The sequence below is a fragment of the Harpia harpyja genome, chromosome 3, assembly GCF_026419915.1.
Source record: "Harpia harpyja isolate bHarHar1 chromosome 3, bHarHar1 primary haplotype, whole genome shotgun sequence".
Lineage (NCBI taxonomy): Eukaryota > Metazoa > Chordata > Aves > Accipitriformes > Accipitridae > Harpia > Harpia harpyja.
This window is the reverse complement of record NC_068942.1, coordinates 48,961,563-48,988,133: the sequence shown is the minus strand read 5'-3', so window position 1 is coordinate 48,988,133 and position 26,571 is coordinate 48,961,563. Positions and strand designations below refer to the sequence as shown.

The 26,571-nt window shown below is 35.6% G+C and overlaps 1 long non-coding RNA gene across 4 annotated transcripts; it reads right to left on the bottom strand.

Annotated features, from left to right (window-relative positions):
- Nucleotides 1-26,453, bottom strand: LOC128139711 (uncharacterized). 4 transcript variants are annotated; one of them, XR_008234472.1, is made up of 3 exons: nucleotides 26,233-26,453; nucleotides 25,000-25,103; nucleotides 1-305 (listed from the first exon to the last, which is right to left on the bottom strand). It is a non-coding gene; the product is annotated as an uncharacterized LOC128139711 (long non-coding RNA). The 4 variants fall into 4 exon arrangements; XR_008234471.1 differs by lacking the exon at nucleotides 1-305 and adding an exon at nucleotides 2,371-3,068; XR_008234474.1 differs by lacking the exon at nucleotides 1-305 and adding an exon at nucleotides 14,234-14,329.
- Nucleotides 26,454-26,571: the final 118 nt, after the last annotated feature.

Here is a 26,571-nt window from a genome sequence, read left to right as displayed (position 1 = left end):
ATGTAGTATCCAATTCCTGGTTATTTTTTTCTTATACACGGTCTCTACATGTTTTACAGAAAGCTCAAATTGGGTGAGGGAGTGTGAGGAAAGAGGGGAGTGGAAAGAGATGTTTTAATGCTAACAGGTTATTGAGTCATGGTTGTTTCTCTTTCAAAAACCAAAGTGATAGAAAGGGATTTCCAAGTGAATTGTCACGTAATTAGTACAGAGAAGTATTCATTTCTTCTTATGACTCATAGTAGTAACTGGTTTATGCTTCCTCCATGTAACTTTTGTTTGTCTTCTATAGTGTAGCTGTAATTCTGAAAAAAGAATAAAACATAACCTGTGTAAATTTATTAACAAAAAAACCCCATGAATAAATATCACATCTTTTCTGGAATGGATACTTTACCTTAAGAAAGACAACTATAAGCTCCTAAATAGCCGGAATCTGAGATAACCACATAGGATATAGCAAAGAATCAGATTACCATGTTCAGACTCAGAGCCATGTTCAGATACAGCACAAGAAAGCCCACAGATAAGAAATCAAAGGATAAAAAAAAAAGCACTTCCTTTCACTCAATACTTTTAAACTTGAAGATCAGGTTATTTGCAGGTACTAAAGTTTTTTGCCCCTTAATGGTCAGCAAAAAGGAAAACATTTCATTTGTTTAATATGCTCATAACGGAGGGTTTAGCTTTTCATTCACTAACAACATAGTTAAACACCCAGTTAATTTCAATCATATTGTAAGTCCAAAGAACATATATGAAGAAAAAAAACAATTTTAAATTAGATTTACTCGTTAGAAGGTGCATCCTTTAAGCTGTCAAGACATGTAAGAATGCAGCAAAACATAAATCAGTGCAGTGAGATATGTCAGAAGTTTAACAAAAACACTTTTCCTAAGGTTAAAAAGTGTTTAAACTGCTGTCATTAGCAATAGCTTCTGATTATTTTATGGGCACATAATAAGAATCTGTGCTTTCTATTCAAAATGTCCACATTTAGCTTTTCAAGTACATGTTTATAATATATATAACAGGTTTCATCTTAAGGGGTAAAGGAAAAAAATCTTTTCTAACAAGAATAGTAAAGATAGGCATGGGTTGGGTTTTTCAGAAGCGTCTTCAGGAGCTGGAATAGTAAATCACATACATTATCAGTGTGTATTTAATTCAGCTTTGCATGACAAATAGTCCAAATGTATATAATGCAACTCTCGGTATTACACTGGGATCCTTGAAATTGAACAGCCCCCTTTCAAAGTAAGATCAGTTGATGATAGCAGGTTTCTATCAGTTACCAGTTATCTTTGCACTTCAAAGTAGATGTGTGAATAGTTCATTAGCATCTTACCAAATCTTACCTAAGCATATAGAACTACACTGTGTTTATACAAACTGCTGTATGCAGGCACTGAATAGCTGTTCTGCCTCTGAACTACCCTCGGGAATGAAATAAATTGAACAAAATTCAGAGATGAGTTCTGTTGCTAGTGTTTACAACATTTTGTTCCTTAATCTCCTTTTCCACACCATTCATGAGCTTATAGCTGTCTATCCTACCCACATTCAACCATTTCCAGTTCAAGAATAGTAGTGTATATATCTTTGCTTCCTTCTCTACAGCTTTTCTATTATATGATTCCTGAGATCATGGTAGAACTGTACACAGTATTCAAAACACTGATTACACAGTGTTGATTTAATGATATTTTGGGTTTGATTTCTATTTCTATTAAGAAAATTTACAACACTCTATCTACCTTTTTGACACTGTGCATTCAGCTGATGTGAGCTGAGAACCAAGCAACTCCAGACCTTCTAGAGAGGCAACAGGTATTTTATATTCCATCACTTTTATCTATAATTAGGTTATATATTTCTTACATGCACTATATTTCACCCAGTTATTCTGAAATTCTTCTGCAGCTCTTTGAGGACTTCTCAAGAATTGGCTGGTTTGCTTTATTTGGTATCATAGACAAGCTTCATCAATTCTAGCATATTTTTTCTCAGTGATATGCAAATAGGTGTCCTGGTTTAACCCCAGCCAGCAACTAAGCACCACGCAGCCGCTCACTCACTCCCCCCCCACCCAGTGGGATGGGGGAGAGAATAAGAAGGAAAAAGGTAAAACTCATGGGTTGAGATAAGAACAGTTTAATAGAACAGAAAGGAAGAAACTAATAATGATAGTACTAACAATAATAAAATGACAATAATAATAATAAAAGGATTGGAATATACAAGCAATGCACAATGCAATTGCTCACCACCCACGACCGATGCCCAGTTAGTGCCTGAGTGGCAATGCCCCCCGCCCCCACTCCCCCCAGTTTCTATACTAGATGTGACGTCACATGGTATGGAATACCCCGTTGGCCACTTTGGGTCAGCTGCCCTGGCTGTGTCCCCTCCCAACTTCTTGTGCCCCTCCAGTCTTCTTGTTGGCTGGGCTTGAGAAGCTGAAAAATCCTTGACTTTAGACTAAACACTACTTAGCAACAACTGAAAACATCAGTGTTATCAACATTCTTCTCATACCGAACTCAAAAACATAGCACTATACCAGCTACTAGGAACACAATTAACTCTATCCCAGCTGAAATCAGGACAACAGGTTAAACAGAGCAGAGCTTGGGAAACCTCTTTTCATTTTGAAAGCTGCTAACGAATTCCTAGTCTCTGTTTCCTATCTTTAGTCTGTTATAAATCCATAAAATTACCTTCCCTCTTAAACCATGGCAACTTTTCTGTAAAAATTTGTAGTGAGAGATTTTATCAAAAGCTTTTTGAAAACAAAAGAAAAATTTAATAATGCTATTATGCTTAACCGCTTTCTTGTTGTTTCCTCAAATATTTAACAGAAGCCTAAGACATGACACCTCTTTGCAAAAGCAATGTTGAGTTTTTACTGGCATATACTTATTCTTGTCTTTTAATCCTTTTCTAATTACATCTTCCACAGTTTGCCTATGACCAAAGCTTTGTTAGTCAATAGTTCACTACATCATCTTGTAATGCTGCTTAAGATCTTTTGCCATCTTCCATTTCTCTCATGTGGTACATTCTGCCTATGAGACAAGAAATAAAATCACATTTCATCACATTGCAACTTTAACCTAACAACATAAAATGGCTTTGGGATTCAAAAGAAATATTCAGTTCACATTGTTCTCTAGGCAGAAAAAATAGGAAAAATATTTATCTATTCAGCAAAGTAGTTACACATTGCTCTTTTGAGGACATCATCTGTGCATATGGTCAGAAATACATAACATTATCTAGCATAACTATCTTATAAATGCCTGTACTCTTACAGTTCAAGACTGAACAAGGTGTGTTTAATATGTACGTAAAGACGCTCTCTATCTGTTTCAGGTGCGCTTTTATTGTCTATAATTTCAGATGACAGATTAAAAACTATTTCCATAGTATCAGCATTTTTGGTTGATGAACCTCATGTAACTTTTTATTTTTATTTCAAATTCATTAGTGATATTATTTCTTACACTGATTGAGAGCTATAATGCGTTACACAAGAGTGTTCACACAGGATAATTTGAAGTACCTAATGTGTAGTAAATATACGCAGCAGATTAGTGCACACTAGTATCCTCATGTTAGACAAACAATCTCAGGTAAAATGCAGAAGCCAACAATTTTTGTTTTCTAAATTTCAAATATGTGTTGAATAAGTCTTTTGTTCCATTACCACAAAAACTCTTGACTTTGTTCTTCTCTATGATTATCTTTTCAGTTTATGGTCTTCATTTTCTTATTTCTAATATATCAGAGAAGAGCCTGACTCATTGTCATGGTTTAACCTCAGCCAGCAACTGAGCACCACATAGGCACTCTCTCACTCCCTGCCTCTGGGATGGGGGAGCAAATCAGAAGAGTAAAAATGAGAAAACTTGTGGGTTGAGATAAAGACAGTTTAGTAGGTAAAGCAAAAGCCGCGCATGCAAGCAAAGCAAAACAAGGAATCCATTCACCACTTCCCATGGGCAGGCAGGTGTTTCAGCCATCTCCAGGAAAGCAGGGCTCCATCACGCGTAACGGTTACTTGGGAAGACAAACACCATGACTCCAAATGTCCCCCCATTCCTTCTTCTTCCCCCAGCTTTAGATGCTGAACATGACATCATATGGTCTGGAATACCCCTTGGGTCAGTTGAGGTCAGCTGTCCCAGCTGTGTCCCCTCCCAACTCCTTGTGCACCCCCAGCCTGCTCGCTGGTGGGGTGGGGTGAGGAGCAGAAAAGGCCTTGGCTCTGGGTAAGCACTGCTCAGCAGTAACTAAAACATCTCGGCATTATCAATACTGTTTTCAGCACAAATCCAAAACATAGCCCTATACTAGCTACTGTGAAGGAAATTAACTCTATCCCAGCCAAAACCAGCAGACTCATGATGGAACATTGTGTAAAAACAGGACAAAGAAAGAGAGATAAATCCAGGGACTGTGGATGGAGGAAAGAAAATTTATTTATTTGCAGAAAGGTTTCTGTGGACTAAGCCTGGAAATTAGAATGTGTTGTGAAATGCACAGGGTTTTAAATCATGGCTAAACCTAAACTAAAACATCCAGTACACTGAAGAGTTTGGAGAGAATCACAAAAATTATAGATGAAATCACAGTGCTAAAAACAAAAGGGGAAATTAATGTGTGAAGGCCATATGTATTGTAACTGCACTATGAAGTTCCAGATATAGAGTAGGAATGGTAGAAATTTTTGATAAGTTAAGACTTGTCAAACTCTTTTGTCTTCAGCAATTTCCTAAGTTTTACAGGTGAGTTTCATAGCTTGAAAAAAATGTTGACATCCTGCAGATGTCTACAGCAGTTTGTAGCTTGAATCCAAGGAAAATATGTGATGTGCCAGCACTCACTTAACAAAACTTGGTAAGGTCTATATGTAAGGAAAAAATATTCTAAAATCTTCCTGCCCAGAATAGGTAGGTAGGTAGGTAGGTAGGTAGATAGATAGATAGATAGATAGATAGATAAATGGAACAGATTTCAAGGCTTCACTTACCTTTTGATATACCTTTTGTACTGACACTAGGAAAGTATACCTTTTTCTTTCTTTTCTTTTTCTTGTCAATGGAAACTTATTTGTAAAGGCACGAGACAGTGACTTTCATCAGCCATGTAGAATGCTATGTTTAGTGTTCAGTGTCATTAGATTGCTTTTTCTTTTGTGCACATCACCCTAACCTACCTGGTTTTCCCTTTGACATGCAATCATGTCCTGTATAAATTTACAAGCTGTGAGGGGAAACTTTCATTAAACTTAACAGTATTCTACTCAAAGCTTTCACTACAATAAGATATTCTAGGTTAAACTGAGTAAAACTTTAAGTTGCACGTACAACCCATTTGGCCATGTACTATTAAATTCATAATGGTTACATGTAAACGGCATTTTCTTCATATATAACTGTCTGATTTCTCCATACAAACGCTTTTTTCTTCACAAGAAAGATGTTTTCTGTATAAACATTATATATTGCGATCTGATAGATGTGAACAATGTATATGATTTGACATCATTGCTTCTTATCCCACAGTTTGTGTTGCCAAATATAAATGTAATCTTAAATACAAAGTACTTGTATAAATGTATCATAAATGTAATTTTGTTCTGATTTCTTAAATATTTTCTTTTTCATAAAAAATATATCATTAAGACTTTAAGTAGTGTAAAATTTGACTGTCAGGTCCTGTTTAAACAGATTTTTTTTTTATACTTCCCCACTGGTGTAACCAGGAGCACTAGAGGATTTTGTTGTATTTGTTTCGGTGAAATGTTTTGAGGGACAGGTCATTGACAATGACTTCTGAGATACATTCTGCCTTTTGTTTTGAAACCGTCTCCTCTAAAATGCATGGTTTTCATCAACTTTGAAAAACAATGTAGTCTCAGCAATCTGTGAAAATTTACATGAAAACTCCATTGGAGGTCTTATGGTTTCTTTGAACGTACAATATTAATGGAGTTTATTTTGTGAATAATTATTGATATAACATGATCTAATCCTAAGAAGACACATATGAGAAAGTTTCAACACTAGTATTTTTACTGATATATTAGAAAATTTCTATACATAAAGTCACTTAGGTGTGTAAATGTTTTCAGTCTGGAACAATCAATTAAAACTAGAAAGGCTGTAAATAAGTCATAAGTGTCTATCATGTCACAGTTGACGAGTGACTCTTCTGAAATACTGATATCTAAATTAAGCTTAAAAGTCTCTGTTGAAATTGTTACAGATTGCTGTCAGTACACTCTCCATATTTAAATTAAATTAATATTAATTTACTTAATTTTCATGCTCTGTATTGCACAGGTGCAATCATAATGAATGCCAAAAAAATGTTCAACAACATAAACTGTTATTTATCTACAAAAATTTGGTTTTTTAACCTTGATATCAATATCTATTACTCATTAATTAAAAAATAAAGTTCAAAAGCAAGAAGAAAAGGAGAGGGAAATGTGGTGATAAAATGTATATGGAAGAAATTTTATTCTATTTAGTCTCTATCATATTTGACAGCCTCATGGAGCACTGTAGAATACTACAAAAGTAACTGACCACTTGCAATGCAATGCTTCTGATAGTTTAAAAAATCAAATGTACATAGTATTCTTTCATAGCTAATACAGGAATCAGGATTATTAAACATGTTGTTTACTTCCCTTTTAAAGGTGGGCGAACTGTTGTAAGAACAATTATAATCAGAATACTTATTTACTGGAAAAATAAAATTTCTATTTTTTTGCCACTCCGTTTAAAATTCAGGAATAAGAGGATATGGGAATCAATGAAATTATATGAGCTAAATAAAGTTGATGAGAAATAAAGTAGTGGATAATGCTTCACAGGGAGAAATCCATACCATGTGAAAGAATCTTTTCCTTCTTTGCAACTCTTTTTGCACAGGGGCTACCTATACACTCTACAAGATGAGAACGTGTCAGTACTACTGTGAAAAAATTATTTTTTCATGAAAATAGGTGTGAAGTATGTTTCATTTAAAAATAAAAAATTCTTCAGTATATGATGAAAATTAATACCGGCATTCTCTCCATCAATACTAGGCTTTCTTGTTCTGTTGGATTTTTTACATTTACATTTTTTTACAATCCAAAATATTTCATTTGGATTCTCAGATCCAAGCAGTATAACTAAATACATTTGTATATTTTGCATAACATTGAAGCAAACAGTAGCAACAAAAGCAATAAGATAATATGAAAAAAAGTGTTTATTTTTCAGTTCAGAGTATATTTTAGCTGGTTACTAAACCTCTGAACATAAAGAGCTATAATACAATACCCTTAACAAATAGCAATTTATTTATATAGCTCATATATGCCTAATAATATAGCAGTTGTTTTACAGGTTGCAACAAACATATTCTCAAATTGCAGTTGGGTTCTGTCATGAGCTCTCCAGTCACATGGAACTCTGTAGAGTATATTGAAAACTTTCCTCTGAAATAAGTCATCTGAATTTGGACTAAGAACATTTATTACACAACGTTGTTTTTCAGACTGCTTCTTGGAATGGTAGATGGGCTGAAGATTATAAACACAAGGAAGCAGGAGATGGGGGAGCTGAAAAGTATCCTGCAGAACAAAAAAATTGAGATTTATTTTATGGTATTTAGAAAAGATAGCTAGAGCAATGAAATTACGATTCTTGATGCTTTAGTGATGCGATAGGCATAAAAATAAAATTTAAATATAGAAATTATTTAGCTAATTACTTTTCTCAGCAAAAAAAGTTCACATTATATGAAAAAGGGAAAATGAAGAGTTTGCAAACAAGATGATGCATTCTATGCAGTGTATAGTTACATGAATATGTATTGTAAACAGCTCATCTTGACTTTCAGTTAAAATCAGTGGACACTTGAAAAGGCAGCTTGCTTATTGTGGGTAGAATCTTCAATGCTTAAGTTAGGTGGTTACTGAAATTACAGGCAGTGAGTGCAGTTAGGACAGTTGATCCACCTGAAATAATTACCTCTGCACTAACAGGAAAGAGATAGGGAGTTCTGAAGATCTGCCAATTTGCCTAAGATAGGCATCTCTCTCTGCCTTTCACTCTCGTCCCATCAAATGTGTGGGGTACTTGGGTATCTCAATATGCCAGTCCACTTAATAAATTAATGTTGTCCTCCTTAGCAAGAAAGTCTATTAATTAGGGGAAGAAGACCACCTTTCTATGCTAAATTTAGCTTGAAAATGAACTGCTAGCTTCTACCTCCTGGCCACAGAAAACTAGTTATCTTAAGAAATACTGTTTAACCAGTATACCAGAGTGAAATCACTGCATAATCAGAAATTCTTGGAACCAGACCATGCAACAGCCAGCCTCATCTTAACACTCTCTCGTCCTTTTCCATCATGAATTTAGGTTTTAATCAATAATGGTTGAATGTAGAATAGCTGTACACCTAAAATGTGGAACCATGTTCTTCCTAAAGATGAAGATGAAGTCAGCTTCCTCTGACTTGTGTGTGGTCCCATGTCTCAAGCATGTTCCTGGATAAACAGAGGCTCTGCTCTTGTATGGGCAATGAAAGAAACTTTCACACAGGCAAGACGTTTCTCCAAAGCTGCTTCCTATGGAAAGCTTTTGGAAATAATACAAGTTCACTACCCTCAGAGGGGAGAGTGGAGAACCATTTGGTTACTAGATGAGTGATCAAATACTATGTTTCTTTGGGGAAGGTGAGAACTACCTGCTTACCAAGGTGTTCATAAGCTTGGGAACATTAAACCTCATACATTTTAAGCAGTGTTAGGATGTTAATTTTCCTAAACATGGATCTCTCCAAAGCTTTTATCTATCCTTCCCAACTGACACTTCTGTGTATACATGTATACAGGGCATTTGCAGGGTATGAAGATATCAAATGAATTTAAGTTCTTTAGGTGCCTAGGAATATAAGCACTCCAGGCTATGTAGAGCTGAGTTGGGTTTTAAGCATGAGTCCCAGCTTTGGCTGGATTTAATCATATGAATCGTTCAATATATAAATATGTCTTTTGGTGTACAAAATGCTAAAAGAAAAATTATTTCAGTTACGATAGCTTCGGTTTCCTCTTCATTATTATCACAACAGATCGATGCATTAAACAATTGAAATTATTGTCAAGAATAGAAAAAATAATTCACACTACTGAGGTAAAGATGTTCAAGGAATCTATGTATCATTTGTTCTGTTCATTGGTCAAACACTCATCCTTGTGGCGCCTGCCAGTTCTTAGTGCAATATTTTCAGTGGACTTGACTGTGCTGTCAGCCCTAACCTGGAGAAATCACTTTTGAGGGTATGAGTCCTATACAGCAGAGACCTAAATTGGCCAATTTGGAAGAGAGTAAAAAGTGGAACCCACATTAAAAAAAATGAAATAAACCAGTGTCATCCACAATAAAGGTGAAATAGTACCATGGTAAAATCGTAGTAAATTTACCAATTCAAATCTCAAATGGCAAATCATTACTTCAGTGTGTCATACCATCCTTTCCCTCTCTTTGGACAATGGGACAAGGCTCTGTCCATTAACATTCAAGCTGAATTTACACAGATTATGAATAGAATAAGCCTAGAAGCCAATACTTGCATAAATAAATTCAATTTCTTTGCTTTCAACATCACTAATGGAAAATATTTATCAATATAGATACTTCTGTGCTGTGATTTACTTGAAAAGGAAAACTGGCAGGAAGTCATCCTGACTTTGAGTGATGACTTTAGCTATTATTTTGCAGAGTAGAGATGTTTGGATTTCCTTCCCTGAATATCCGAGATTCAAAGTTGGCTGCAGAACAGGCTAAGAATTTTTTTCATAAAAATTATTTTTTGCTCAGAAAATTTCCCAGTTCTTTTTTGCATTTTCTGTCAAAAGCATGATTCATAACATGTCTGGTTTTGAATAAAGAAGAATCTTACGGATGTAAGGATACTAGCCCAGGAGCTTAAAATCCTTTGTTATCTATACAAAGGTACAAGAGTTTTATCTCCATGCTCTCCATCCTTTCCTGTCTTGTGGAAAGCTATCTCAGCTTTGTAACAATGGAGTAATAGATTAGTCCCGTAGGTGGTTTTTAGCTTTGTTTCTGTTTTCAGCTGCCCCATTATCTCTTAGTTCAAGCTAGCTCTAGTGGTATGATACAGTTGATACAGAGCCAGTATGACCAACACAGAGCTCCTAATTTTGTCACTTAACCTGAGAGAGGAGGTGGAAAAATAAAAAGCATATTCCTCCAAAATTAAATGTCTATCAGAGAGAAACCAGTAATTCTAAAAGCCTCAAGAGACTTATCCACTGTGTCTAAATTAGTTGGATATATCATACCCAATAAACTTTTTATTCTCATTTTAATGCTGCTCCAGATATCTCCATTCCAACTATATCTAAATATAAATGGAAAAATTACACAGGTAATGACTTTGGACTCAGTAACTGAGAAAAGACCTCACACACAGTGTTAGCTATAAATTAATTTATGCTCATGGAAGATGGCAGAAATGATTCAAACAGAGTGGAAGCCTCAGCTGACTTCCTTGGCATCAAAAAAACCAAATTGAGGCAAATTATACAATTGAGGAAAATTATACTATTTGTAGAGAGACTTAGATTAAGGACACTTGATGCATGGGAGATTAAATTAAATGCCAAGGGTCAATAAAAAAGTGCAACTTTAAAATAATTCACTCCCAGCTCTGGAATCAGATGACTTTTATCCTAGACATGTGCAGAAAACCTGTGGGTCTATGTCTACGTGTGCTTTGAAAGCTCCAGGCTTTTTCTTCTTCTGTTGTTAAAAATACTACTTGAAAGAAAGACAATCCCTACTTCTGAAAAATGATCCTGGCCTATTATGAAAGAGAGCACCCTAAAAGGGTTGGACTTTGGGGCTTTTTTATAATGCTGGCCTAAATATTGCTCATGTTGCATTAAAACATGTTACAGTGCCTAGCTTTTGTTCAGCAAGAATTATCCTGGAGGCTTCACTGGATATCGGCTATCAAAGCATATTCTTTGTAGAATTCGAACTGCTAACATTTACACGATGGAACAAAACTTGAAATACCTTCTTAAAATAGGCCATTTTTACAAATCTGGCATTAAGGCATTTCCAAATGATACCATAAATTAATAGTCGTAAAGGAGTTGCCAAAGATTTGGAACAAACAATAGCAATAGCAGTATTTATTAACTATTTATGAGGCTTAAAACACTCATTGTGAAATACTGTGACAGTGTAGAAGCCTTCATAGATCTTCAGACTTGTTTTACAAAACTGAAAACACAATTTTACAGCATATATGTAGCGTGCATGAAAAGGGCTTAAATTAAGCTGTGCAACCTCTCACAAGCGACAGACCCAGGATATGCATGGGGACAGTTAGTGCACTATACCTGACCTTTGGCTAGTTTCACATGCTGCTATAAGTTAGTCTCGTACCTGTACCTTTTAACAAGTGACGATGTAACAAACGGCATGTACAGTTAGTCAACAGGCCATGCATTTGTCATGTGTGTCAATGCAAACAGTAATAATGTGCTCAAAGTATGAATTCAGGTGTATGTATAATTTTCTAGCTCTTTGGACTTTTATGAGTTCAGATCAGGTCAGGAAAGAGGAGCAGTCCTGTGTCCACACAGCAGCACAGTCTGACAGAGGAGATTGGCTAGAACCAGGCTAGTTCCATCTCCAGGTCCCACAGATTTTCTACAGGCTTAGACTGGTTGGTTCTCTCTATCTAACAACTGCTACAGTCCAGAGGTCAAAGTAGCAAATCTTCTCTTTGTCAGTTCTGAATCTATGAACAGTGAAGAACTAATTGACAAAAATTCTGCAATAATGACTACCCACAAAATTCTGTTTGTGTACCAAAATACATATATATGTGTTTGTATAACACTTTGGTTTGTGCCAGCAGGTACACTCATTAATTTAGAATTTTAAGCATTTTAAGTCTGTTTGAACCATTGAGCCCTGGAGCAGTATGTGATGATGTCTAAAGTTAACATGAAGTCTAAGTTTCCTTTATGGGTGACTGCAAAGTATTCTGAAATAGCCATGCCATCAGAAGTAATATTAGGAGTCGTGGTACTTGACCTCCCTTTTGACAAGAAGGGCAGTGTTACACAGCAGCACTTTACACCAGTAACTCTGCAGATCTCTAAAATTGCTGATAGACACCTAATTTCACAGACTTTGCAAATAATATTTTGGACTTACAGGCACTGCTTTGGATTACAATAGTCCCCAACTTAAGATTTTTGTCCGTTTCTTTGTATCGCTGCTCTATCTTGTAGTGACTGCTTGTGAAAGATTCACAAGTTTCTACATTACCTGAAACTCTGGAAATATTACATTTGCTCTTGTCTGAAACACGATCTATGACATTATTGCTTGGAGAAGATTTTCTACAGCTAAAGGGTTGAACATGAGCTGTAAAAGACTAGATTTGAAGGAAAACTAAAAATACCTATAACTCAAGAAATGTTCTGAATCAGAATTCAGATGGACAAGAGGAATTTTTTTAAAAAATTATAAATTAAAAAGCTAATTAAATATTCTTACTATTATACATTCTTATTCAATCATATTTATTTATTTAACCCAGCACATGTATCTAAATCTTGTATTTCATTGTTATTAAATATAAGCTATAAACCTTAAGTCAGAAACTTCTTTAAAAAAAGGCATCATTTGACATATCAAATTTTTTCAAGGTAGTACAAAACTTCATTTTGGAGATTGGAATTTTTTCACTATTCTTTCTTTTGCCTTGCTTTTTCTTTTGGCATAATGTCAAATATTGTCTCCATGCTAACAACTGATAGTTCTGTCTCTCCTCTCTTAATCTCCTTGTTTTCTCTCCAAATTAATTTTTTGTCTTGTTCCCCTGTTCTTTCCTTGATCTTGCCTTCTTTGCAGTTTTCTTAGCTTTGCTAAATCAGAGCTTTTCTTCCCTCCTTTCGATTTTTGCATACTTATTTTCGTATTTAGCATAGATCCTTCTGTGAGCATTACAACAATCTTGCCTGCCAGTCAGGCACATCCATAACCAAGGTTGGTTCTGATCTCACTCTTTCCTCATCTATGCATAATACTGGAGATTCTCCCTCTAAAATTCAGCATTCCTTTCCACCTATACAATCAGTCTGTGCATCACCTGAGGTGTCAGTGAATGCAACTGTACTTGTCTTTGGCCTTGATGCACATCATCTTGCATCGCTCATTAGTAGCCAGTGTTACCTCTCAAGAATTTTAGTAAAAATGCTTTCAGAGGCAATACATTTCAAGAAGCAAAATCTAACACAAGCTATTTCTGGTACTAACTGACTCACACATGCTGCCTGCAGGATTGCTTTACTTACTATCACTGAAAAGCAATGCCTAAACCTTTCCTTTCCTGTTCTCCATTTACCTTTATTATGCTGATAGAATCTGAAAATATCAAGGAAGTAATTTAAAAATATGCAGAAATCTGTAATAATGCACTATAATGTATTACCCAAACTGATAACATTTCCTAGTATATGAGCTGCTATAAGAACAATATACTTTAAATAATGTATTCTTGTTGAATCTGAAGAGATCATGAAGTTTAAGACAAACACATAAAAAGAGAGCAAGCAAAAATTAGCAGATTTTAATTTTCAGATAAAATTAGGGTAGGATAGCAAAAGCAAAAGTAACTAAGGAAATGTAACTAAGAATCATACATAACTATAGGAAAAGAACTGAGAGACGTTATTTAGAGTTGTGCTATTTTTGTACAAGTTACAAAAAAATGAAGCACTGGGGAGTGGGTAGAGCTGTATATTCTTAGCATTTAATACTCACTTGCTCTTTCTGTCCTTCTCCCTCTGTATTGCATGCATACACATTTTAAAAACATATAGATATGGAGGCATCATATATTGCATTGATGCATAATGGGAGCTTTATATGCTGTACATAACAGAAAATTATTAAAAATAATTTCCTTATGTAATTTCTTTATAATGTTCTGTGGCCATAATTATGATTTTTAGTAGTATCTGAGAACTCCTCCATGAGTTTTATCATCTTCATCAAGACAGTTACGGGGGGGGGGGGGGGAGGGGAGAAATAATTTTGGATTTATTTATTTATTTGAAGATATATACAAATAGAGAGAGACAGGTTTTAGTGACAACAAGTGCTGAAATCTCTGACACTTGCAATTACCACTCCAGCTGTGTAGTTCTGTTCCAACTTAACTGAAATCAGGAATGCATCATGTGCATTGATCTGTGCTTGAAGTTCTGCAAAGACACACACATTTTATGCAAATCTGTAACCTCTTAGGTTTGAAGTTTCGTGCTTAAGTCTTCTTACCTACTTTTTATATCTAGGTAAAATGGGTATCTCTTGATCTCAATGAAATAGTTACTTCTGAAATTGCAAATGTACAATGTACAGGGAGAAAACTATATCACTCATTTCTCTCTGAAATATCGCACCTTAGCTTAGGTTGGGCAACATTCTAATTAAAATCGCATCCTTGTTCAGGCAAAACTGTTTTCCTGTAAAACAAGTGAGATTCCTTGTGATGGAAAAACCTAGAATTTTGTACCAGTGGTAAGAAAAGGTTTTGTGCTTTGAATGCCATACATCCTCATACCTCCACACAAGACAGGCAATACACCCCACAGTTTCAAGATGCAAAACTAGCACTTTGGTGCACTCTGGTACCTTCTTACATTATTTCAGGCACTTTGAACTGTGTGAAAAATTGCTCACATTTTGCAGTATTTCTTCTGCAAATCATTTAGATGCAAATCAGATGTAGAACCAAAAATAAAGTGTATCAGTCATGTGCTTTTTTCTGTTCCTGGGGTTAATTTTTTTGTCTATTGTTTGTTTTGAAAACAAAATAGATCATATCTGCGCTGCACGTATTCAGTCAAATCTTGTCTTGCACTCTCCAGTTCACACTGCTCCCACCAGCAGTTCAAGTTTGTGATTGTTTTGCTGTAGGAGGATTTATAACAGACTGAGTGAACTTTTTATTCAAGACACAGCATTTTTATTGCTTTTATCTAGAGGTTTACAGTAAGAGCTGAGAGTGTCTTTTAAGAGATTGAAATGTGAAGTGAAAACGTTTGATTTTTTTATGTTACATATTTATGTGACCTGCTTATCCAGGTCTCTTAGTGTAATTATTAGCACAACTGAAAGTCTTTCCTTCTAGGTTCATGTTTCTCCATGTGTAGCAGCTGTAAACCACAAGTGAAGTTTCTAATGTTAGACAAGGTGTAGCCATTAGTTCCGCTAAAAAGCTCTAACCACCAGTGCTCATTGATTTCTAGTTTCATATATCTTTAATGAGGAGATTAAATACTTGTTTAGGAAGCAGAGCCTGGCTTAAGTGGTGTTTGCTCATATAGCATGTACAGTCAAAGACCTCCCTAATATTTCCCTTTGGTAATAGAAGTGAAAAAACCTTTATTGCCCCAAATATAAACCATTTAGCTAGTTCTGCAGCAGCATGGGATGTTTTATTATGGAAAAAATCATTAGAGATGAAATGCTGCAGAAAAAAGCCCTTTCTAATTGATAATAGACTTTTTTTTTTTCCTGTTCTCTTATTTCTTTATGAACACCAGGGAGTATGCTAAATTCCCATTTCAACTAAATAAAATTTAAAAAAAAAAAAAAGAAAGAAATCTCAGCTAAGTTTCATTTTCTGGTCACGCATTAAAAAGAAGAAAGTTTCTGTCCCAGGTGAATGAAGTTTAATGCAGTTCAAGAAAGGTGGGGATGCATTAACTAGTTCTCACTGAGAACCTAGCGTGAGGAGAAGACTAGGGAAAAGTGGGACAGGTGCTGCAGTAGCAGATACTTCTGGAATGAGTGTCAAATGACAAGACTTGGGAAAAGTACAGAATCTCACTCTGTATGGAAAAAGCAATGAAAACATTCAGAATCTGCTAAGGATGTATGGAGAAAAGTAGTGCTGTTCTCATGATTGATTTTCCTCACTAAATTAATGTAAAGTTCCTTTGCTCAGGGCATCAAAAAGCTTCAGCAGGGCTGCAATCAGATAGATAGATATAGATATAGATGATGATAGAGATAGAGATAGAGATAGATAGCTATAGATGATATGTATCTAGATAGATACATACATATTTTCTGATAGTGGGACTAGAAATCTGATGTTAGTGAACAAGTAGGTTTTTGGGTTATGTGCTTCCCTCCCTGGTTCGATTGGCTTCCTGAAACTGCAATCATGAAGCAACAGAATTAAGTGTATAATGGAAAAAAGGTATTGGTTAAGATAGGTAGTCTAGAGAGCTTTGCAGAAGCCTTGGGCTTTCAAAAGTATCTTGCTACCCATCCAGATTTCACGAAATCACCTGTTAATGGATGTCAGTCTACTGCTTCTTCCATGATGGGATGAAATTATTGTATTTCCAATTCACATGGAATGATACAAAAAAGTGTCCATTGGTCCCATTTTATGTGCCTATTTTGGGGCTGAATTGGATCATATACAACTTCTGAGAATTAGAGCAAAAATCACTCCTCACTGTACTTAAAACACATTAAGTCAGAAAATATTAACTGAGATGTAATTGAAAATGCTATTTTCTGGTGTTTGCTCTATTTTTAATATATAGAATTCCCACTCAGGCTGCTGAAAGTGAGACATGTGAATAGGGAGGGAACATTTAGAATGCACACTCGGCCAGCTGAAACTCGGATTGTTAGGGGTATCTCAGAATGCCTTTTCTACTGACAAACAACAATATCTAATAACTTCTTTTTCTAGGGCTGGTAATGGAACAAAAGGATTTTGTTTTAAGATACAAAGTTTAAAAAGACTCTATTCCAGAAAGCACTTCCTTGAAGTGGATATTGAGGCTTTTTAGTTTGTGTAATAGGATTTAAAAGGAAGGAAAAAAATCAAACACAAAGAAAAGCTAAGTGAAAGTATTTCCCCTGTCCTGTGTAACACACTTATGCTGTTAGAGAAGAGAAGAGAAAAGCAAGACAATTGCATGTGCCCAGTGCTCATGGTTTCTCACCTAAAATGCCAGTATGACTTTGTATTGTGCAAAATCTGTAACTTAGAAAAAAGAAAAAGTGTATATTGTTATTTAAGTGAAGCATGTCTGCTTAAGGAAGGAATAAGCTTTTCACATTTAAACATGTAACATTTCTCAGAATTCAAAAATCTATTTATTCTAACTTTTTGTCACTAAATATTATTTTATGAAGAATTCCATAGAAGAAAATCCCAGAAAGATATTTGAAACAAGAAGATACCAGAATCCCAATACTCCTTTTCTCAGTATCATTTGCCCCATATCACAGTAATTTTCAAGTAGGATCAAGAGGTAGAAAATTGATAGGGGAGGGGATGAATCTTGGAAATCAGCATGCCACTAAATTGATACCATGTAAACACCATATAGTATTGGAAAACCACTGCTGGGGGTAAATGAAATGAATTCACTGGGGCATCTAATCCTATTTCTGGAACACTTAAAGTGTTTAAATGCACTGGAAAGCAAACAAACTTCAAAGTGATCATTATACCCCTGACACTAGTACTTGTGTGGCTGAAATCTTTATGAGATTAACCCCCTACAGGGAAAGGAGTTGAACACGGTCAAAACCACTTTGAAACTGTCAGGAGGATACCAGTCTGAAAGCTCAATGTTAGTCAGAAATGCAGTTAAATGCTGAATATTAAAGGCAGTTCAATATCTCACATGGAACTCACTAATACACCTACAAGAGTCAAGGACACAAAGTGAGTAATCTCCATGTCTACATTTTGTTCTTTACTGATTTTGTAAATGCTAATCTAACATCAACAATTTCTTGCTAAGAGAGAAAGCTGGGTGACTTAATCACAGTGCAGGCTAAACACAAACATGAGTTGTCTCCAGTGCAGTTCAACACTCTTTCTGTGATGAAAAAGCTCAAAACCATACAGCCACCCCAGTCAAGAAGAAATCACTAAAACATTTTAAAATCTTTCCACAACATTAGAATTGCAATTCTAACAACTTTTCCACTAAAGGCATAATTAAATTTAAATATTGAGTGTGTGGATGGTATGTTTGTAGCATGTATATGGATGCGTGAACATGCTCTAAAAAAATCTACCAAAGTTGTGAATAAAAGATTTGTTTGCACCTTGCAAAACAACCACAAAGTAGTTTATTTCATTCTACAAATCATGCCTCACACATTTTCTCCAGCCTTTTAATGAACTGCACTGTCAGAGATGTCCCTTCCCTTTTGAAGAGAGTGCTCTTTTTGCTTTTCAGTCTGAAATCTTATCAATATTTGCCACTCCAGCAAAAAGTTTTGCACAAATGAACTGGTGTAATGGAACGTTAGCCTATAATAAGAGTTTGTCACACAACAGTCACACTGGAGGAGATCTACCATTGATTTTTCAATAAATACAGCAAACGGCAAAAAATACAGCACACATTCCTCAGCAGTAAATATCTTGGTGACCATTTTACTTTTCTGCTGTTTTCTGTTCTTTTGTCTTCCGGCAATACTTAATAAAATGTGATTTCTTTAAGTGTAACTTCTGCAATGTGACAACCAGTTTGGAGTTGTATGGGAAGAGGATAATTAAGAAGCTACTCTTATTGCAGGGATGTGTGGTACTTTTGCTCATCAGCAAGGCAAAAAATAACAGATTGTCAGTGATGTGAACTGAATGTAAAAACAGAAAAGCAATATTAACTATTTTAAAATGGTAATGTAATTGTGAATAAGGACTGGAAAATTCTAACTTTGATATAACAGATTTATGCTTTTGAAAAGAAAACTGCATATATGTCTTTTTAAACATTTGGGTCTATCTTCACTGACATACTGTAGAAATAGGTATGTATGTGGTTTTTTTATTTTCTGTTGTACTGACTGCTGCAAGTTTGGGGTCCTTATCCAAAGCTCATTGAATTGATGAAAGTATGGACTAAGACACTTAGTCACCTCACTGAGCTGCCAATGTTGCTGCAGGCAGACCCCAGTCCAGCCCCACTGCTTGGCTCCGTAGGGTGTCTGACCGCCCCTGGCCTCTTAGTGTCTTCTGCAGCCTTGAAGATTTCAGGAGCTCCAGAGGGCTTCTCCCTTCCCTGAAACTCATATTGTCAATGGAAATTCTAAGTTTCATAGGATGCCTCTGGCCCTGATTATTTTCAAGATATAAATATTTGTGTAGATAAAGTCTGTGGTGTGGCCATAGTAAAACTATTTTAAGGTGGGAACTCCATCCCCGCAGCTTCTATTTTATATATCTCTATACACATGCATAACCACCTGTGTACACACTACTCTATAGATCCTTAGCAATCATAGAGTTGAAGCTTATTGGAAGGCCTTCTAAAGTGGACAGAAAAGCAATTCTTTTAACCCATATAATTCCGTAATTAGTGTGTATTATTAAAGGTCCCAGTGTATGCCATGGTGTAATGCTGTTTGCTGTACAAAAAACTTGTTAGGTCATTTCCCTTAACAAGCAACACTTCTTTAAACTACACTTTAAATGTGCATAAAGTTTCAGTAGAAGCATTCATTACACAGGACTTGTTTTTCTGTATGAAGAGGAAATATATTTTTTTAACAGGTTTGTTCCTCTGTAGCCTACTTGTTTAAGAGGTGTCCCATGGCATTCATTTAGCTACAATGCTTCATCATAAAAATACATGAAAACAGAGCCTCTTATTTACAACGAGGCCCTGGAGAGAGAAAACAAAACACAAGGGAACTACCATTAAGAACACTTCTTATCACCGTGGCACAAATAAACATTAAGGGTTGGCATCTCTTGGCAGACTTTAAAAATTAGGAGATGATTGATCAGAAGCATTGTGTGTTGCCTGCAATTTCATTTCCTCAATATTCCCTGTATCTTCCAATTCAGTTGTGCATCTTTTGTTTATAATGATTAATTAAGATGACTAGTGGGATTAAGTGACAGCTACAAAAACCTAATTAATGAAATGGAGAGGATACAGTTCTTTCAAAATTTATGTAATTACCTTTTCTTGGAAAAACACTGAAATGTACAGGATCTTACCTTCTCCTGATACAGTGGCCTCAGTGAGTATTTCATGTCTTGAATTGATTTGGTTTACATAGTTAACACTGGCAGTCTGCACCAAGCACAGGTTGGTTTACTTTACTTTAACTACAAGCACTCTTCCATTGCTTTAAAGTTGGGTTGTTCTGTGGTATATCTTGTAGTATAATATGTTTAGGTAAAGTTTAAATTCATATAACTAGTTTTGAAGGAATCCTTGCTGAAATGGGTATTTCCAAAGGCTAACCTCAGCCTAGAAAGTACAATCTCTCCAGGCTCCCTCTAGCGTAGATCAGGAGAGATCATTTCCCTTAGAAGAAAGAGTGCAGGAGCTTAAATTTGAAATCATGCTCTAGAATAATCTGTCTGTCACCATTGACTGGAGGCTGAGGCTAGGGAGACTAGCAGCAGTATGCTGACTTGCATTGGTATGCTCATTTTTGCACTTGTGAATATTGCTTCTTTTCTCCTGCCTCCAAAAAGGTAATTAAAAGAATATGAAACCCTGTCTTTATGTAAACTGGAAAACCTACATACACTTTCATGCTTCATAGGATAAGAACTTGGTGCTGACAGAAAGCTTCACAGTTCAAAATTTAGACTGCGCTACTACAACTGTGTGAATGAGGCTGGTATGATAAAAGATACTCTGAAAGGTCTCATATTTAAACTGGAAAAAGTTTCCCTAAATAGCTTCAGCACTTCACTGGACTTCTCTCAAAATTCAATTTATTAACTTTTTTCATACTCTTTTTCAATCAACAAATCATTACTCAGGCAGCACTGCATAACAAATAGTACTAAGAAAGACTGCTCAAAATTTTGGTGCTGAGATTTGCATAAACTCATTCTTGAGATCCATAACAGCATACACATTTCCATTTCAAAAACTGGAAAGTGAAAGCATGACAGCAGACTAAAAAATAATGCTGTGCTGAAAAGAAAAATAAAATCTTCTTGTACATCTTCATCCTCCCTCTCCTAAAAGAAAAAGGTATCTGGGCAAAAAAAATGATTAAGGACAAAAACCAGGACAAATTCTGAACGTTTTTTGTAAGTATGTAGGATGTAAAAGAATTCCTTGCCTAGGAGCATCCATCACTATTAGAATGGAAAGCATGGGCAAGCCACCTTCCTGTTAAAGCAAATAAAAATGCCAGTGTGTTCCAACTCATTGTTCTATACCTGAATGTAGAAGGAAAGCCTGGCTTTAAATGTCATGGTAATAAGTGAAAAATCAGGTCTTTTCAAAATTTGCACCTCAGTAGGTGTCGTGCTTCTTCCAGCCTCTAGCTTATCTGGTTAGAGAAGACTTGGAAGCAGACTTCAGTGCCAGATGACCACTGTTCTTCAGCGTAACATCTTGTTAGGAGCTCACTGTCTAATCTCAAAAGTTTTTAATTGGAAGAATTGTGTTGCAAGACAAATTTGTAACACTGGTTACAAACAGTGGGTGACAAATGAAAGCAGATGTTCTCTATTTCTTCTCTGGCTGTCCAGCATGCTGTTCAAAATGGCCTGCTCAAGCACACTACCAGATAACCTGGTAGCTGGCTTCCGCTATTGTCATGCTTTACAAGCTGCATAAGTCACCTTCTCTGCTATGCTGTCAAGCTACCTGCAGGTTTAGTGTGTATCTTCTAACGCTGCAGAGTTATTCCCAGAAGGTATGGATCAAGCCCAGGAGCCCATGGTAGGAAAATAAGGTATTAATCAGAAAAACACTACCTCTGCTCTGGTGTTCTGCTTCTGCAGTAGTCACAATCTTCTATTAATTCTGCAAAATTACCTTTATAGAATAACCTGTCCATGAGCACCTCTTTCTCAAAATCTGCCATTACGTAGAATTCGTTCTGTGAACTCATTCTGAAACCCTTCCACTTCTACATTATCTACTGTGTATATAAGTTATGAATCCCACTAAGTTATTGAATTTGACAGTTCCCTGTGAAAATGAGTTTCACGGAGCCTAGCATTTCACTATGTTTAGAAGAAATCTTTTACAAAAATTACTAAGCATGTAAGTTTAGGAAACAAAACCTCACAGAAGTAATATTTTTAAGGTTTTTTTTCAAGGCCTCTTGTTATTGGTATTAAGTAATGTCTGGTATATCTTCTCCATTCTGTTAATTTCTGTACATCTTTGTTCTTACAGAATTTTTTGGTATTCAGCATGAAGCTGTGGCACTGTTTTATTTAATGGAGTATTTCTGTTACAATTTTTTAACTCTTTTTAAAAATAGTTCTTCACACATTTCTTGCTTTTTAAAATTCCACTGCATATAGAATGTTTTCAATCAACTATTACAATGATTGCACAGAGCACTCACTGCTAATTCAGAAACTCACTAAGTGCAGTGCTTGTTACATTTATCAGTATGCTTTGCATTTACATTACGGAACAGAACTTCACCTACCATCATCTTATCTTCTGAAGCTCTTTTCTATTGTACTTCACATTTTTTCTTTGTTTTGACCCATCTAAACATTGTGTCAAATTAAAAATTTCCCGCTTCACTGACCAGTCCTTTCCCCTTTTCATCAGTCCTGAGATATGATTTTAATATTTTAGCATGTTTCAACTGTTCCTTAGCACTCTTAACACCATTTTTTATGTATAACTACTCTATTTCTCCACCTACTTACTGTTCTGATTAGTTCATCCTATTGGATTTTAGCATAAGAAATTAAAATCTCCAAATAAACTCCTTTTTAACCCATTCTCTTTTGAAAAGCAGTTTTTCTTCATGGAATTCTGCTTGTTTGTCCATACTTTAACAGGTCCTCTTTGTATTCCAAAATCTGGTGTTTATTTATTATTTTGTTTAATTTTCCTGGTAGTGAAAAGGTGTTGATCTGTATTGCCCTGGATGATTCCTTCTTCAGTTACAAGAGGGAGAAAAGCACAACATCTGCTATCATCTAGTGCTCTGGCATAGTGGCCAGTTTAAATCAAAGACTGTGTATTTATGTTAGCAGTTCAACCACTCAATCTTAAATTACCTTGGAATTCCTTCATGTACAGTATCCAGTTCTCATTACTTTTTTTTTTTCTTTAATTTATCAGCTTGTTCCAGTACATTTACTTTTGAAAATTTGAATCTCTGACAGGTCTTAAACTTTTTTAAAATAGAAAGGATATTCTTAATATACTCTATCCAAAAAGATAACTTAGAGTTTTCAGTACTTTGATCCTCCTTAAATGGCTCTGTTCTTCACTTGACAGATCACCAAAAACTCATCGTTTTAGGTTTGTTGGGTTTTATGCAGGTATTCTTTAGTAAATACAGAATCTGCAGAGAATATACAAATGACTCCCTAGTTTACATCTATATTCAAACCTTTATTTTGATACAGTTATGTTACTGTTATTCTCAGGAAGTTTCTTCTTGTAGGGAAAGCATTATTTACTTTTAAGCGTTTTATGTTAAGAAAGTGAAACAAACAATTAACCTAAATATCAGTCTGGGCTTCCAAAAGAAAATTAGCTTGTGTGTTGCAATCCATAAAGTTCAGTATCCTTCTAATTTTCAAACTGCAATGAATTATATCTTTGCCTAGCAAAACAAAGGCTTGTCCTGGCAGGCTGACCTATTTTAGATATAAGTGTCCTTGGACAAAAACCAACCTATAGGTTTGTGTAGACACAGCATGATTTTCTTTAGCCCAAAGGAATTGCAGAAGCTCAGTTTGTGCTTGTGTTTTGGGGCAAAAGGGAGAAAAGCCAGCGTGAAAACAGTGTGAGTTATGTTCAAAACCATTGCTCACAGCAGGGAAAAAACAATTGCTTCTTTTCCGGTTTCTGGTGACTGGCCATATGTGCAGATCATAGTACCACGGTGCCAATCCAAAATTGCACATTCAACATGGCTTCCTTATGTTGTTGCTGGTTTCCAGAAACCAAGTCAAATTACAGAAATTACCAGATACCGGAGTCCTCTAAGCTATAGCTTGGCATCGAAATGCTGCCTATAATACATGACACACTAAAACTTCCATCCAGTTGATATTCTCTAGAGATAGGTTTAGTGTTAATTTGTAGCATCAAAAAGATTGAGGAGTTCAGAAGTATCACTAAGCAGTAGTTTTTTAAAGAGACGTCCTACAGGAGAATGCTGTGTACAGTGCTTTTACCTCCAGATTTTGTTATTGTGGCCTTAGATACAAAGCAGCAATTTTGCATGCTTTGCTTTTCATCTCCATTGTTAACTAGCTAGAGTAAACTAGACAACCTACTCATCATTTCCAGGACAGGTGACAAGGGAGAACAAAGACTGAAACAGGTTTATTAATATTTGTTTGTAGAGAGATGTTGCTGGGATTAACTTCTATCTTCCAATTTAAATAGGATTAAAAGGATTAGCTTGAATAATAGAAGCATACAGCACATTATAAATACTTATGCTTCATTTAATTAATAGGTTTGGATATGAACATAAGATACATCAAATTATTCCAGAATAGCCTATAATTACATTATTTTTAAATAATAGAAAAGAAACTCATGAGTCATTAATAAGGAGATGACTTTGGAAAAAGGCAAACTCATTCAGCAAATATAATGTTTTACAAGACACATTTTCTATTTATATGTATAGTTAATAACATCTATTATGCAGTCTTCAACTTGGAAGCCTGTGTTTGCTGAGAAAAGTACTTTAAAACAGAGATTTAATTACATGCTGTAAGAGTTCTTTTGGCAACATCAAGAGGGAGAAAGTCATTTGTGTTTTAATGAAATGTTTTGAAGGAGAAAAACAACTTTAGTTAAGTACTCCACAAGTTTCAAGCAGTAGGAAGAGAATGCAGATTACAGTTTGTTCTTCCTGACATATGTCAGCATAAAAATGACTAAAAATATGCTATATTTACCATGTTACGTAAGATGATTGCACAATTTTCATCTCCTTTATTCTTTGCTTCTCTTTTTGTGTGTGTGTGTGTAACAGAAACAGTAACGGCATCCTGAAAGTGATCTGGAGAGAGGAAAGGGATTATTTTAAACAATGTCTACAATGCTTTTACACAGATTTTGTTACATGAAGTGACTGTAAGAGGAATATATGCAACCTGAGACAAGGATGTAGGGTGCACATAATCCATCCGTCTTTTTACTTTTTGTTTAAAAAAATGACATATCCCCCCATAAAGTGTCTTGTGAACAATAGCTTCTATGTCCCCATCTCAGCATTAATTATGTAGTTGTTTTACAGATATGAGACTGATATAGTCAGTATGTTGTTATCTTGGCTAAGGTCATCCAAACCTCGGTTTCCCAGGTAGTAATATTGTGGTTTGACATTCAAATATAGTGTGATAGCTGTAATATGAAAGGCTACAGTTAATTTCCTATGGTTAGTCTCCACGCAGGATTCTACTCTCTCTTCTGCTGTTCATAGAAGAAATAATAGAAGCACTTTACAGATCATATTTCTTCTCATTTCTAGCAATGTGATCTGCCAGAGTATCACTTTGAGATGTTAAACACCTATATGAGTGCACTTATGGAAGTAAAACTTGTGACTAGTGTATTTGGTTTAGCAAAGCAGGACTTTCCTCTATTGACTCACCACACCATCTTTCTTTTACTCTGTATTAGCTTTAATTATGATAAGAGATACTGGAGTAAGAGGCTGACTGCAAGTTAAGTGGGAGCAGCAGCAATACAACTTTTTTTATGCCATCCAAGCAATGTTTCACTTCTGCTCTGGCAACACCAGGCAAGCAAGGGAAGGGTTAGTCCATTTTCCACAGCCCTCGTCTCTTCTGAAATTTCAGAGTTGCCACTTAGTATTAGGTCTGGAGGAAGCATCCATGGTACGGTGAGCTGTGCAGTAGTAAATGAACCAACATCATCAGAAGATTTCATGAAACAGCTAGAACAGATGGAAATAATTTTCAGTCACTACTGATCTATGCTGGCTTTGAACCACTGAGCTAAAAATAGAAGGTCCTTATTTTCTGTAACTATTTAGCCTCCTTTACCCTCCTGTTTCCTTTTTTCCCATTTTTGCCTGTGTTTTTATTATGAAGAGTATCTCAGTTTAAAATTTAAATTTGATGACTACAGCTGTCAATAAAAGTAGTTGTAAGAGGCTGGCTTACCTTTTTGCTTTTCTTCCACCATTACCTCCTTCTCCACTTCCCACACAGATTACCTTTTCTCTGCTTACCAGATGTTTTTCCCCCTTTCTCTCTGATATCATCCTTGACTGATTTTCTTTCTCTCCTGCCCACTCCATTTCCTGAGTTGCTTTAAGGTCTTTTTGCTATTCTTTTCTCAACCCCCACTCCTTGCAGGGATCTCTGCTTACAGGTTGTGTGAGTGGGTCTCGTTTCAGAAAGTATCTTGGAATGTGTTTGCGTGCTTTGCTAAATATGGATGTCTTGGCTGCCCTGCCGCATTACTCATTTCATTATTCAGCAGCTGACCTTTTATTGAGT